Raw genomic sequence first — 14,037 nt, forward strand, 5'->3', positions numbered from 1 at the left:
AAAAACCCTAAACAATGTCATTTGTTTGGTAGTTTAACTGAGTGACTTACATGTTTGTGGCTCCAGTGGGGTTCAAACACCAGACCTTTCCCTCTCAAGGGAAATGCACTGACAGGTCAGCCAAAGGGGAGTCCTCACAAGCCAAGCTAGTGGAAACATCTGAAATTCACCTTGTTACAATCGTTTTCACACTATTTTACAGAAATATTAGCAGCATGATCTTGTTAATTCGGCAGAAAGAGAAGGCTGGATTTACTGGTTCAAAATATATATTTAATAAATATGATGTTAAGTTATTTATGCTTGCATTGTATTTTTTACAGACTTATTCTGGAAATGACAAGTGCTGGTTTATGTTGTTTTTCCTGCAAAAAAACAACAGATTTTTTCACGTCCACCACGGATGTAATAAAATCATTGGTGTGTATTTGTCTGTGTGTCTGTTAGCAAGATTACGTCAAAACTACTGCATGGATTTTGACAAAATTTTCCTCACAAATGGATTATAAGGCCATGGAAGAACCCATTCAATTTTGGAGGTGATCTGGATCCGGATTCTGGATCAAGTTTCACTTTATATAGGCTTTGAAGGATTATGTCCCAAAAAAACCTACTTCACGGATTCTCACCACATTTTCACCACAGATAGATAACAGGGCATGGAAGAGTCCACTGAATTTTGGAGGTGATCTGGATCTGGATTGACGGAGGTCAGAATTCTCAGTTTGCTCATTTTACAGTGCACCAGTCTACACAGTAGGACGTGTTTCATCTCTGAGCGCAGTCTGAGTAATATCCACATGACCTGTAGGCACGACTTGGTGTAAATTCTGGGCTGCTTGAATTGAGAGCATGAACTGTGTTGAACTAAAGGTGGGCAAGGATGCATTTATTCTGGGAATTCTGTCAACAGGTTTAAAAAAAACCCTCCTGTTTACATACATAGGAATAAAAGCACTATTTTCTTCCAAGTATAGTCACAGCAAGTGATGGCATGGTGCCGACAGATGACTCTGCTCTACTGTTATGTTGACGCTGAGATGTTTACTTTGAAAAGTTGTATCAGACTGATGCAGGGGTTGTGGCCAAGCGGTTTGTGTGCTTGTTTCCAGTGCAGAAAATTCTCAGTCCAAATGTCGCCCCTACCCATTCCTCATGTAATGTGGAGTTGCATCAGGAAAGTTATCTGGCATAAAACCCATGCCAATTGGGCAGCGCAGTCTTGTTTAAGGTGCTAAAGGGGTAAAATATGATGCATATGATGTAATTTCTCAACTTCTGGGGATGGAAACACTGCATTTTCTCTGAGATTTTGGGCAAATTACATGCAAACAAAGTGAAAATACAAAGAAAAAGTGACGATGCGGTCGAAAGTGGACATGTATTGCGGTTTGTTTATGACCCGGAGCTCAAACATGTCGAGGCAGTTTTGCAAGGGAGAGAATGTAGCTACAGTACTCTGGCTAGCTGTATCGGGCTAACATTTACCGACACGACCTCTCACATTTGCCTCGTTTTCCTATCTCCATGTTATGTGTCGACGCGGGTTGAGGAGCGGACCTGCGTCTGACGGAACCCAGCGCTAAAATAACCAGAAAGCGGTTCCAAAAACAAAACAATTTATTTTTTCCACCCTCTGGTGCATAACAAAGTGTATGAACAAAAGATGCGTCAGTCTGGTGGAGTGAAGGCTGGCACGCTCTCCAGCGCCTAAAAGGATTGAAGCCCGGCGCTTCTGGACTCACTTTACCGCCAAACACCCCCCAGGTGGACACGACAAACTGACTCTCTGCGAAGGATAGAAAAGGTGAGGTAAGTCAGCAGCTACAACCAATATCCTTCAAAAGGCACACACTATCAGCAACACATTCAGGTCTGTATTTAAGCTTTATGTAAATGAGCAGCTTCTCACAACAGGTGGAGGATTACCACTCCGCACGCCACGGCAGTGAGAAGCGAGCTGCTCAATTCTCATCACAATTCAAATCTACCGCGTAACAAAATACCAAGTTACTATCAACAATTAGTCAAACAATTAATCACCTCAGATGTGTGCTGACAGCATGTGTCCCTCACCCTTCTTCCTTCACAGGCACGATGTGTCAAACCCAGGCGCGGTCCTCAGCGTCTCACAAACGAACATCACAAGGTCGAGTTCCCGGCAATTCTGCTTGAATCACACATGGCTTAAATGCAGAACGCCATCTCATTATCTGCTTCAGCTGAAAGTCTTTAAGGTTGCACTTGAGCACCATCCACAGGTGCTGCACATAACGCTGATGAGGGTGAAGGACTCTTCAGCCAGCACCTTCTCCACAGACAAATCAGTTTTCATACCACCTTGAGAGCAAAGAAAAGAAAAGAACACCAAAATGTCCAGCCACACCCCCCCCCAACACACAACACTCCACTGGGAATCGAAAAAACTGCACTCTTCGCGACTGCTTGATTGCAAAGAAAACAGTACACCATTTTTCAGTGTGAAGTTATGCTGCGTATATATATTGCCCAACAGGAGCGGTTGCCCTCATAAGTGGTCAAATCCAGTGATATCACACAGGGGAGACTGCGCTGCCCTATTCAACATGCAAATCCACCTCTCATTTGATGTGGTGACCCTGAGTGACAAACAAGGGAGAAGCTGAAGGGACTTACTTTTAGTTGCATCAGGCTAATCCTCCTGCCAAGCTTCTGGACATCTTCAGTGCAGAGATGTTGGTGGCTGATTCACCAGTCAGCTGCAAACCACTAAATCTGACGAAGATCCCAAAAGACAATTAGTTCAAAATTCTGCTGCCAGACTTTTGACATGAAGCAGAAGGTTTGCTCACATTACACCTGTTTCGGCATCCCTTCATTGGCTCCCTTTCTCTTTGAGGTCGGATTTTAAGGTGCTTACTGGCTTATAAAATTGTTCACAGACTGGCACCTCCCTACCTGGCTGACATTGTTAAGCCCTATGTACCGGCTTGGGCCTTGCTCCTGTTCCTAGGTTAAATAAAAAGTCCTGTGGGTCACAGAGCCTTTTCTTATCGTGTCCCAGCTCTGTGGAATGATCTCCCTGCATGGATACGGCAGTCGGACTCTGTGGAGATTTTTAAGTCCAGATTAAAGACGTATCTTTTTACCCTGTTTTATCGTTGGTATTTTATGCGGTTGCGTTTTCTTTTATTCTTTTTTATCTTTTATGTTTTTCTTCTTTTATTGTGTTTTTTAAATCTTTTGATTCATGTTGTTGTTTTTGTCTTGTGTGAAGCACCTTGAGGCAACCACATCGGGAGTTGGTGCTATACAAATTAATAAAATTTGAAAATTTGAATTTGTGATGAAATACCTGAGGGTGGGTAAAGCTGCAGGGACCTGTAATGTTGGTCCTGAGCTCCTTCAGCAATCGTTGCTTCAGTTTAGGGAAATAAGTATTAACCCAAAAGAAACAAAAGGACGAACTGTACCTCTCTGGAAAGGACAAGGTAAGCAGTTGGAGCGACTACAGAGGTATAATACTGCTCTGTGGGTAAGGGTCATATTCAACAGGATTTAGTCCCAGCTACACACTTGCTGCTCAGCAGTTAAAACAGTCTGACTTCATGTCCAAGAAGTCAATCATCAAAAGCATTCTCGCCCTGCATATATACTCACTGGTTGCATATGAGGGAATAATGACATTCTTTGCAGCCTCGAATCATGGAGAAAAGTTTACATATACCTTGGCTATGTACTTTTAAAATCAATTTTCACAACTGCACATATTCCATTTTTTTAGCAATGCATGTGCTTAGTCAGTTATCATGTCTACTTAATTCCACATGCTATTTAAAAGTAATAGTTCCAAGACAAGTAAGTATATTTCAGTTTTTATTCTTCATGTGGGTTACCAGTTTATATTCACCAAGACAGTTGCTGTTGAATCCTCTGAGGTCTACGTAGGAGCCAGTGCGTCCAAATCTACTTTTTGTCATAACTATATTAATAAATCAGTGACAGAATGTCACAGAGACTTAATTTGACCACTTGCTGAAATTATGTCTACTCAGCTATAGTTTCCATCTTTCCTCTATATAATACTTTGCTCCCAACCAATCCTAGAAGCCGGAGAAGATGACATTGGTCCTGTGAGTCAGCCTGTGTCTCTGCAGCATCTTTTTGTGTAGGACTCTTAATCTAAAAAAACATCAACATAATTCAGAAAACACTTTTTTTTTTAATTAGTCTTACAGACAAAGACAAACTTTTCTGAAAAAATGCACATGGAGGGATGTTTTTATTCAGGATTGTGGATATTTTTGCAACATGAACATCCAAGCAGGGAGGACGGTCAAGATATTCAACCAGGATTCCACCTGCTCAAATAATTCGTACAGCCCCAAACGTAGTTAAAATGGTTCAAACTGTGTATGAATTGCTGTATGAATGTCACACAGCATTTGTACTGCAGTAAGAATGTGGTCTGACTGAAACTCAACTGCCGTTCAAATGTTTTCCAGCACAAGCGAAACACGAATATAGAGTTCATGTGCTGTGGTTGCACGAATGTGCTGAGACTGCTGTAGGAATGCTTTATGAGGCATTCGAATGCAGCATGAATTGCACAAATCTTGTTTGAATGTCCATTCATACGGCATTTGTGATCTCGGGTGATGGAGGTATAAAGGATGTTATTTATTCAGAAAGGATTCACTGATGTCACAAGACATCCACCTGGCACTGGTGAGAGATTTTATTTTACCAGGCACCTGCCATGCATCTCCTAGACGGTGGTGCTGCTGCACTGCAAGGCACCACCCATCCATCCATCCATTGTATATATACACTTATACCAGTTAAGGGTCACAGGGGGGCTGCAGCCTATTCCAGTAGTCATAGGGCATGAGGAAAGGTACACCCTGGACAGGATGCCAGTCTGTCACAGGGCCACATACAGACAAACAAACACATTTATTGTTTATAATTCACCTAACTTGCATGTTTTTCCATGTGGGAAGAAGTCAGAGTACCCGGAGGGAACCCACAAAAACACAGGGAAAACATGTAAACTCCACACAGAAAAGTCACAGGTGCGAATCAATCCCAAGACCTTCTTGCTGTGAAGCACAGTGTTAACTACTAAGCCACTGTGCTGCCCACTACAATGCACATATTTATTTATTGCAGGTATTGTCTGGATGTCTGCCTGGGTAGTTTAGTTTATTGACAACTTACAACATATAATCAACTCCTTAACTACAATTTAACTCAAAGTTAGACTGCCTGATATCTTAGCTTCACGTTTGGAGAATCAGTAGACACCCTTACCAAAAAATAGTACTGATAAGTATATAAAAAGTAAACTAGAAGTATACTTGAAACATACTTGCATATACTACTTTTTGGTAAGGGCAGTCTTGTGAACAGTTTAAACTGAGCGTTTAAAACTACACTCGACATGATTGCACCACCTATATTAAAACCACCCCCCACCCCACCCCCCAAAAAAAACACATTCAACCTTGGTTCAATGATTACTTGTGTGACCTCAAGCATAAGGCTAGAGGTCTAGAGCGAAAATGGCGAAGTTCAAAATTAGAAGTATTCCACCTCGTGTGGCGTGATGCTATCTTAGACTACAAGCATTCACAACTGGCTACAAAGTGGGCCTATTACACTGATTTGATCAACAAAAACAAGCATAACTCAAAGTTCTTGTTCGACAGGGTGGAAACACTTATTCATAGACAACCACCTGTAAGTCGCTGTCTTTTTACAGCACAAGATTTCTTGGATTACTTAAGAAAATAGATGACATTAGGTTAAACATATCCCAGCATGCCTTAACGCAGCCACTACAAGCTGTTGTTGTTGTTTGGACCAGAAATTGGGCAAATAAACGGCGTGGTGGTATGGCTCTTTATGTTAGATTTAATTATTGCTGTAAAATTGTTCCAAATATGTCACTTTCTTTGGATGGCATTATGGAATGTGTCACTGTGGAGATTACATGTGAAAAAAAAAAAAAACATAATCATGAATTGTATTTATAGAGTCCCGGACCGAATATAAACATTTTTGTGGAGAGGTTGACTAAAAACAATATGCTTTTATTTGTTTGTGGAGACTTTAACATAGATTTTTTTAAATCCTCATAGCCATATACACATAACGGAATTCTTAGATTCTGTGTTCTATATGGAATTATATCCAGCAATAACACACCCATCCAGTATTACCCCTGAATACTTTGATACTCATTGACAATATATTGACAAATGTGATTGGAATTTAACGGGTGGAGTACTTATTAGTGACATCAGTGATCACTTGCCATTTTTTGTTGTTTACAATTCCTTAGTTGATAAAGTCGACCATATTGACATGCCAAACTTTAAAAGGAAAGTAACTGAGGAATCTGTGACTAATCTGAGAACGGATCTATCGCACCAAATTTGGCGTGACATCTGCACTGAAGACACTGACCAATCGTATGAATCATTTATCTCCATTATCTCCAATCTATATAACAAACATTGTACATTGATACTAAATGCTGGACACAGGTGAAATACTGACAAACCTTGGATCACAAAGGAACTGCTAAATGCATGTAAAAAGAATTTTTTTTTTTTTTGTACACGTTTTTTTGTACTTGAAAGCTCTTAAATGAAATCATCAAAAATAAAAAAAACTCATCAAAGATTACCCAATGTAGATGGAAAAGAAAAGGAAAAGAAAGCTCAGCTTGGGACTCCGACGAGGGCAGTCGCAGCTCCTCCACTATTCCTTTATCTCTGCTCTCTGCCTTTAACCTTCAAGTCCCTACTTCGACAGACTATGAATTCCTCAAATTATATTGGATTCTGGATCTATTGGACTACTACTGGATTAACCCTGAAATTGATCAGCTGGTCTCTGAACGCTATTGACACCATTTTTCTACAAGAAGGTCAGGACCGGGGGATCCTACCTGCCCAGATGGAACGTATCCTGCAGACTATGTCCTCGACTCCTGGAGTTCCTGGCGTGTGGCATGCTTGGTGCCTTTCTCCACTGAGGACGTCGAGGATTTATTCATTTTTGGTCTCATGGTAGCAGGGCTGGTACTTTTTGGCTTGTGTGCTGCCCTGATCTACCGGAAAATTGGCAAGATGGCGGCATCAAGAACCACGGCCCCTCACTTGTCTGTCATGATTAACGAGGTTGGCAAGGCAATGCATTCTCAGACTGCGATGACTCTTGAACTCAGACGCAAATTGGATGATATCTTGGAGCAGATGCATGCCTTGCAGTTGAAGCTGAAGATTTCAGAGGCTGGTGAATATTCTTAATTCATAATTGGGAATAATCTTAATTCATAAGTGGGATTTGGTTGTGCAAGTGGAAGTGTTAAGTGATTTTCACTGCTGTAACCATAACATTACAGACTTATCAAGCCTGAAGGTCAAATTGCCCGACTGTTTTTCCTCCAGAGAGATTTGTTTTGGCCTGGGGAACATTGGCTGTTTTTTATCTCATCTCACAAAGACAATAAACTGCTTTTCACAAGACTGAAGCATGCTCCATTCCCTCCCCCTACCCCCCTCTTTCCCCCATCAACACCCCCCCCCCCCCTTCCGACGCTTGCTAACGTCACTCCTTCCCCCTTCGGTGTGGGCGGTGCAGTTTTAGCTGCAGCCCCCCGTCACTCTCCCCCCCAAGCTGATGGCGGTGCATCTCAGGGTTGCTGCGTGCCTTCACCCACTTGCCTCAATTCGGATAACGGACTTCTTCAAACTTAGTGCACATAAACAATGTCAAATGTGTATGTGCTGTCTTTAATTCTGATGTGTGCCATTATTACGGTAAACAAGTAATAACTGTGGACTAATTACTGTCTGAGGTAACTGGAGTGTAAACGTAATTTCTCCACTGTGAGATCAATAAAGTATATCTCATCTATAGTAGATCATTTTAATGATTATTTTGCCAATGTGTGGAAAAATTAGGCAAATTCAGTTGTACCTTCTAATAAGAATAGTTGGGATATCAGGACAACAAGGAATAACCTTTCAGATTCAATATTTTTGAGAGAAACTGATGAATATGAAATCATTGACATAGTACAAAAACTAAAAGGGAAAAAATCAACTGGTTACGATAACTTTGATATGTCTTTGATAAAAAAAATATAATTGATTGTGTCATTAAACTTTTGACTTACATCTGTAACTTGTCATTGATTACTGGAAGATTTCCGTCCAAAATGAAAATGGCTAAAGTGATACCGCTGTTCAAATCTGGTGATAAACGTTTTTTGTTTTGTTTTTTCAAACTACAGGCCAATCTCACTGCTACCTCAATTTTCAAAAATTCTGGAAAAAGTATTCTTTAAATGATTTATATCCAAACATCACATACTAAATGAACAGCAATATGGATTTAGGAAAACTCGTACTACTTCACTGGCTGTAATTGATTTTGTGGAGCATATCACAAGTGCAACTGAAAACAAACAATATACTGTAGGGTTTTTTTTTTTTGTTGTTTTTTTTTTTTTCGACCAACAGAAGGCATTTGATACTATAGATCATGTCTTGCCATTGGATAATTGTTGAAGTATGGCATCAGGGTATTGGCTCATGATTGGATAACTAGTTATCTGGCCAACAGCTATCAATATGTTCACTTGGGTGGGATAAATTCTGAATTTTTGAGGTGCACTTGTGGGGTGCCCCTGGGCTCAGTCCTTGGCCTTTTGCTGTTTCTTTTATATAGCAATGACATATCTTTGGTTTCAAAGATTGTGAGTTGTATTTTATTTGCTGATGACACAACTGTGTTTTGTCGTGAGGATCAGTTGGGACAGGTTCTGGACACGATAGAGAGGGAACTACAAAAGTTTAAGGAATGGTTTGATTCTAACAAATTGTTGCTTCACTTTGGTAAAACAATGTGTATCATATTTGGTAATAAGCCCTGGAACTCTTGTACAAATTTATGAGCACGCGATGTTAAAACTGAACTCGTTAAATAAACTAATAAATAATAAAAACTAATAATGAAACATATAAATTATGTTAAATATAAAATGTCAAAGATCATTGCCATTTTGTGTAAAGCACGACTTCCTCCCCCCAGTGTCCATTAGTTATCTTATATCATTCATTACTTGTTCCATACAAGTTTGGGGAACCACCTACAAAACTAACACAAATCCTATATTTTTACTTCGAAAGAAAGCTGTAAGAATTATTAGTAAGAAACCTTCTCGTAAGCCAACTAATCCTTTGTTTGTCAGTTTGCATATTTTGAAATTTTGGGACTTGATTGATTACATCATAATACAAATTATATTCAAAGTGAAAAACAGACTTCTGCCACAACATGTCCAGGACCTGTTTAGAATGAGGGACTCCAGTTATAATTTATGAGGAAGATTATTATTTCAGCAATCAAAGATCTGAACTACCGCAAAAAGTCGTTGTACTTCTGTTAAAGGTATAAATATTTGGAATAATTGTCCAGATAACATAATATCACTCTGTAGTTTTGGTTGCTTTTAAAAGGCTTTAGAAAAATTATTTGATTACTTGCTATAAATGGTAAATGGACTGCATTTATATAGCGCTTTTCCATCTGCATCAGACGCTCAAAGCGCTTTACAGTTATGCCTCACATTCACCCCGATGTCAGGGTGCTGCCATACAAGTTGCTCACTACACACCGGGAGCAATAGGGGATTAAAGGCTTTGCCCAAGGGCCCTTAGTGATTTTCCTGTTGTGTGGGCCGCCAGAAGAGGAGGTACTGCTGGCCCACCACCAGAGGGTGCCCTGCCTGAAGTGCGGGCTTCAGGCACGAGAGGGCGCTGCCGCCACGGACACAGCCGGGAGTGACAGCTGTTACTCATTACCTCCTGACAGCTGTCACTTATTCTTCATCATCTCACTCCATAAAACCCAGACGTCATCTCCACCTCATCGCCGAGATATCATACTTCATTGGAGGTAATATCATCAGCCATTTGTGTTTATCTTAAGCTGTATATTGTGAGTGTTTGCAGGAGTACCGGTCCCTCTTCCTGTGGAGGCTGAGTGAGTGCAGGACGGCACTCTTTTCCTCTGAGGGATTACTGTAAATACATCAGCATTCTGAGTGAGAGGTGGAGGTGGCATTCCCACCGCTGTTGTTACTGGGTGTACACACACCCACACTTGACTGTCTTTGTTCTTTGCCAGCAGTACCAGATCCGACAGTCGGGGACGGTGATCACCTGGGAATTCGGGACTTGGTGGCTCCAGTATTCACCAGGTTCTGTGGCGGTGGAAATCGTGTGGTTCCGGCTCTTCTCAGGACAGACGTCTTCTATCCTCGAGCCTGCCCACACGTCACCTTTGTGGATTGACTGTAATTATATTCTGAGATTGTCTGTATATTCGTTGTGCACATTTCACAACATTAAATTGTTACTTTTTGGCTCATCTATTGGCCGTTCATTTGCGCCCCCTGTTGTGGGTCCGTGTCACTACACTTTCACAACATTTCCAGTCAGGTGGGGATTTGAAACCATGATCTTCTGGACTCAAGCCCAACACCTTAACCACTAGGCCATCACCTCCCCTGCATGTTAAATTATGTTTATTGATTCTGTTTTGTTTTGTTTTGTTTTGTTTTTTGTTTTGTTTGTTTGTTTGTTTGTTTGTTTGTTTGTTGGTGCACTGCTGCTTGCATGTTTTTTTAAATTCAAATTCATGGATCAATGTATTATATTATAATTATTTTCTTTCTTTCTTTCTTTGTAAGTTTTTTGTTGTTCTGACCTTTGTGCAGGCACGGTTTTTAGCAGGGGCGAAGCGGGCAGTCACCCAGGGCGCATTTTTTCATGACACATATAGGGTTAGCACAAGTATACTTAAAAAAAGAGATCATTCTGTGTTGCAAAACAGTTATCATATCACTGTGTGAGGAACTGGCAAATTGACATCCTGCAGCTGCAAACAGGTGCCCCTGCTTGCTGACGTGTACCAAACAGAACTTGTGACAGAGATTTGGTGGTTGTCTCCTGCGTAACCGGGGATAGGCGCGCTCTTCCCCGGACCTTGGAGTCTGGTATAGCTCATGCACTCTGCTCCACGGCTCCAAGCAGAGCATTGTGCTCACTGCCCCCCGCTGCTCCGCCTCCACAGTGTCTCCACTCTGGCAGAGCAATGTCCATTAGGATGCAGCAGAGCAGAACCAGAACTCCAGCAAATGATGCAGGCAGCTAGTTTCTGAAATAAAAGGTGTTTGAGAGTGGACAGACAGGGTGGAACAACGGGTTTGAATCTCACTGGAGAGTACAGGAGCTCTGTTCACATACTAGCTGAAAGGACTTGAATCTGACCTTCTTTTGTGTGCCTGCAAAAGTGTGTGTTATCCAATTTTTACAATAATTTTTCAGCAGCTGGAAACTCTCTTTTTATTGTCATGTACATTGACAAAATAATAATGATAATAATAATAATAATAATAAAATTAAAGTGAGGCTTATCTTCATAATTAACTGGTTTATTTGAAGGAGAAAAAGAATCACATTTGAAAAAAGGAAAATACTACATGATCAAATTTCTCTCAAACCTAAAACTATTGCAGATTAATTAATGCTAAATATTTACACATTTAGCCTAATATTTACAAACACCAAGCTAAATATTAAGTTAAATTTTGAGATAAATATGCACCTTTATAAAAGAGCTAATTCAAAGTCAAAGTCAGCTTTATTGTCAATTCTTCACATGTACTAGACAAACAAGGAATCGAAATTGCATTTCTCACCTTCCCTCAGTGATGACAGGACAAGACATTTTGACAATAAGAATAGTAAAGTGCACAAGTATTTGCAGTGTAGTGTCTGAGGTAGTAGTAAAAGTGAGATAGTGCAGTAGTGCAAACATTCAGTATTTGTAGCAGCATCAGATTTTGTTAAGACAGTGTGCAAGTGGTGAAATTGTTCCTCCCTGAAAGACAAATTAAAAAAGCATTGAATGACAGACATTTAACATGTAAAGACATGTTTATTCAGATTTGCAATTCATGGATATTTTGTACTCCCCCTCGAACTGCCATATTATTGTGGTGGGGGAGTTCGCATACCCGGGTCAAACTAAGGGCAGTTCAGAAGCTCCCATGACCAGCATGAAATCAAGGACCGAGACGTCGCCCGGTATGGCGGAGCCGGGGCCCCATCCTGCAGCCAGGCCTGGGGTTGGGGTTCGCGTGCGAGCACCTGGTGGTCGGGCCTTAGCCTACAGGGCCCAGCCGGGCTCACTCAGAAAGAGCGATGTGGGCCCGCCCTCCTGGGGGTTCACCACCTGCAGAGGTGGCCATGGGGGTCTGGTGCAGAGAGGACTGGGTGGTTTGCTTGAGCTGCTGCCCCCGCAACCCGACTCCAGATGAAACTGAAGAAAATGGAATGGAATGGAATGGATATTTTGTATAAGAGTTGTGTTGCACCCTGCAGTCTTTAGATGTCAATTTCAATTGCAAATGCAGGGGCACTTATATATATATATATACACTCAACAAAAATATAAACGCAACACTTTTGGTTTTGCTCCCATTTTGTATGAGATGAACTCAAAGATCTAAAACTTTTTCCACATACACAATATCACCATTTCCCTCAAATATTGTTCACAAACCAGTCTAAATCTGTAATAGTGAGCACTTCTCCTTTGCTGAGATAATACATCCCACCTCACAGGTGTGCCATATCAAGATGCTGATTAGACACCATGATTAGTGCACAGGTGTGCCTTAGACTGTCCACAATAAAAGGCCACTCTGAAAGGTGCAGTTTTGTTTTATTGGGGGGGGATACCAGTCAGTATCTGGTGTGACCACCATTTGCCTCATGCAGTGAAACACATCTCCTTCGCATAGAGTTGATCAGGTTGTCATTGTGGCCTGTGGAATGTTGGTCCACTCCTCTTCAATGGCTGTGCGAAGTTGCTGGATATGGGCAGGAACTGGTACACGCTGTCATATACGCCGGTCCAGAGCATCCCAAACATGCTCAATGGGTGACATGTCCGGTGAGTATGCCGGCCATGCAAGAACTGGGACATTTTCAGCTTCCAAGAATTGTGTACAGATCCTTGCAACATGGGGCCGTGCATTATCCTGCTGCAACATGAAGTGATGTTCTTGGATGTATGGCACAACAATGGGCCTCAGGATCTCGTCACGGTATCTCTGTGCATTCAAAATGCCATCAATAAAATGCACCTGTGTTCTTCGTCCATAACAGACGCCTGCCCATACCATAACCCCACCGCCACCATGGGCCACTCGATCCACAACATTGACATCAGAAAACCGCTCACCCACACGACGCCACACACGCTGTCTGCCATCTGCCCTGAACAGTGTGAACCGGGATTCATCCGTGAAGAGAACACCTCTCCAACATGCCAAATGCCAGCGAATGTGAGCATTTGCCCACTCAAGTTGGCTACGACGACGAACTGGAGTCAGGTCGAGACCCCGATGATGACGACGAGCATGCAGATGAGCTTCCCTGAGATGGTTTCTGACAGTTTGTGCAGAAATTCTTTGGTTATGCAAACTGATTGTTTCAGCAGCTGTCCGAGTGGCTGGTCTCAGACGATCTTGGAGGTGAACATGCTGGATGTGGAGGTCCTGGGCTGGTGTGGTTACACGTGGTCTGCGGTTGTGAGGCTGGTTGGATGTACTGCCAAATTCTCTGAAACACCTTTGGAGACGGCTTATGGTAGAGAAATGAACATTCAATACATGAGCAACAGCTCTGGTTGACATTCCTGCTGTCAGCATGCCAATTGCACGCTCCCTCAAATCTTGCGGCATCTGTGGCATTGTGCTGTGTGATAAAACTGCACCTTTCAGAGTGGCCTTTTATTGTAGGCAGTCTAAGGCACACCTGTGCACTAATCATGGTGTCTAATCAGCATCTTGATATGGCCCACCTGTGAGGTGGGATGGATTATCTCAGCAAAGGAGAAGTGCTCACTATCACAGATTTAGACTGGTTTGTGAACAATATTTGAGGGAAATGGTGATATTGTGTATGT

This window comes from Thalassophryne amazonica, chromosome 5 (assembly GCF_902500255.1).
Source record: "Thalassophryne amazonica chromosome 5, fThaAma1.1, whole genome shotgun sequence".
NCBI lineage: Eukaryota > Metazoa > Chordata > Actinopteri > Batrachoidiformes > Batrachoididae > Thalassophryne > Thalassophryne amazonica.